Source organism: Octopus bimaculoides, chromosome 14, assembly GCF_001194135.2.
Source record: "Octopus bimaculoides isolate UCB-OBI-ISO-001 chromosome 14, ASM119413v2, whole genome shotgun sequence".
NCBI classification, from domain to species: domain Eukaryota; kingdom Metazoa; phylum Mollusca; class Cephalopoda; order Octopoda; family Octopodidae; genus Octopus; species Octopus bimaculoides.
Genome location: NC_068994.1, coordinates 2,426,721 through 2,429,765, shown reverse-complemented (window position 1 = coordinate 2,429,765; position 3,045 = coordinate 2,426,721).

Below are 3,045 nucleotides of genomic sequence, written 5' to 3'. Positions count from 1 at the left end.
AGGTTGTCCAGGGCTGTCCTACATTATTCCTTCATGCTCACCATTATAAGATTAGATGTATGGAAAGGGTGGAAGAAGGGAGCATGAAAGAGAGAGAGGGGGGGGGGGTTGGCAGCGGGGCAGGCAAGTAAGCATCGTATGTGGTGAGATGAGAGGAGGTATGGTCGATGGAGCGATAACTGAGGTGGACAGGGAAATAGATGCACGCACACACACACATGCGCGTGCATGCACACACACACACACACAAATGTGTACGTGCATATACACCATGATCGTCCTTGTACATCTCTCTTACCATGCTTGCTTGACAGAGAAAATTGCTTATCTTTGTTGTGTACATCATGGTTTCTAGAATGTTATTTATGGTTGCATGCCTTCCTTATTGTCATCCAGTTTACAAGAGGAACTGGGTTATTTCTATCCTGCTGCTGATACTCTCTTCCCTGTATCAAATTTTATTCAACCACACTGCCCTTTTACAAAAGTTGCCTTTCTGCACTTCGTAGAATCCATGTCTCTTCCAAATGATAAAGGCAGAACTCTCTTTGAATATTGTTGAGTTTATGTAACTGAACACTCATATATATATATATATATATATACATGTATATGTATGTATAAACAACTAGTGAGGTGCAAAGAAGGTAGATATTTATATGGAGCAAACTGCAGCAGAATAACGGAGTTTGTTGTGAATTAACATTGATAAAAATAAGGTCTTGTACGATGAAATTAATAAAGGTATTGTTGATTATGTAGGAAAGAGAAAGAAAAATATCAAGAAAATCATTAGGTTAGAGCAAATAATATAATATAAATAGACAGCTGCTTATTAAATGTGATGCAGAAATATCGATTAGGAAATAAGAAGAAAAAAAGGGGAGTGGTGGAGCAAAGGTAGTATTACTACTTTGTATCGTGTAATTACTGAGAACAGCAATGATAAAAGGATAGGAAATGAGAGAAGCAAGGGAGAGGAAGGGCCAGAGAGAAAGAGATGGGGAGGGCCAGAAATAGTGAGAGAGGAAGAGAAAGAAGGACATCTTGAGACCAAAAAATGGTTCTGTATACTGTAAAAATGGAGATATTATGGCATGGACAGTGACAAACAAACAAATAAAGGAGAAGAGTATACATATATTTTTTTGAACCATGATATATTTAAAGCATAATGCATACATAAAATACATTATCATCATCGTGTGTGTGTGGACGATACAGATGGTTAGACAGGAGTAGTAAAGGTGAATGTAGTGAATAATGAACAAAGGAGGAGTTGTGGTTGATGTTAAGTGTCAGTTTGGTGAAAAATATGAAAGAAATAAGTCAGGAAGGAGGAGGTGACAAGTAGCCATACAGAAAGGGTGGAAAGCAGCTGTGGAGAGATGAAAAAGTAGAGAGAGTATGATGTGCAGAAAGAGAGATGGGCAGTGATAGAGATGGAGATCTGAAGTACATAATGGTGGCCAAAGCGAGTGGAGAACAAAAGTTGGGGAGTGTTGGATATGAGGGGGTATAAAAAAGGAAATAAGGCAGTTCTAAGTTGTAGCTCAGAGGAGAAGGAGAGACAACTGGAAATAAAGTGGAAAAGTATGATATTAAGAATGAGAGATGAATTTTGAAAGGAAGTGGTTCCAAGAACAGGGTGAAGTAACTGATAGCACAAAATAGGGGGAAAAAATTGTGTAGATTCTGCAGTCATAGCAGCTGAATAGTGCCATAGTTAGAAGGGTGGTGGAGGGATGGGTGTTAGAAAAATGAGAAGTGAGGAAGGTTTAATAGAGACAGAATGAATGCAAGTGCAAGGCCTGAATGATAATGATAATAATAATAATGATAATAATAATAATAATAATACCAACAACAACCATCTCTGCAATGAACGTCTGCAGAATGTGTTGGAAGAGGGTCGAAAGCATGACTCATGCTGTCAGTGCTTGTGAAAGTCTTGCACAGAAAGAGTAGAAGAGCAGACATGACAAGTTATCCCCAAACCTTCACTGGCGACTGTGCTGGAAGTATGGATATGAGGTAATGGGTGCTTGGTACCAACATACACTGGGAAAGGTAATGGGTGAAAATAGGAAGGCAAAGATCCTCTGGGACTTCCAGACAGATATAGTAACCTTTAGGAGGGACAAAAGAAGAGTCTCTGTGTCTGGCAGTAACATATCCCAGGGTTTCGGCTGCACATTGTAGAACGTGGTCTCAAAAATCCTCCCCTGTTGCAGCAGTTTCAATGCTGGACAAGCGAGTCTGAAGTTCTTTCCTAACCACAACATCATATACCTTGTGGACATTTAGGCGGTGAGGAATGCTGACTGGTCCTCTTCTCTCTTTTACCCTAATTACCATTCGGAACTTTGCTCGCACCAGACTGTGGTCTATCCAGCATTCCGATCCATGGAAGGACTTGACATTACAAATGTCATAAATGTCGCGGTTGCGGATGATGACATAATCCAGCAAGTGCCAAACTTTGGACCTTGGATGCATTTATGTTGTTGTGTGATTACCTTTGTGCATAAAATGAGTGCTTGTAATGTAAAGTCCATGTTCTTTGCAAAGTTCCAGTAGCATGAAACCATTGCTATTCATTTTCCCTACTCCAAAACATCCTAGAGAGTTCCATGTTTGCCAGTTTGTTCCAACTTTGGCATTAAAATCCCCCAGTAGAATGACTTTATCAGAATTGGGGATTTTTCTAAGTATGGCTCTCAGCTGAGTATAAAAAATTGTTTTATCTTCATCACAGCTAGTCAAAGTAGGTGCATAGGCACTTATTAGAGTAGCAAACCGCTTACCTTTCAAGTGCAACTGTAGCGTCATTATACGTTCATTTATAGGAACAGGGAGCTTTTCCAACTTCTTAAGGATATCAGATCAGACTGCAAAACCAACACCAGCCTCTCTGCGCTCCTCCTGCCTTCCCTTTCAAAAAAAGGTGTATCCACCTCCTACTTCCTCAAGCTGACCATCACCTTCTATACGAGTCTCTGAGAGTGCAGCTATATCAATTTTATAACGGTTCAGCTCACAAGC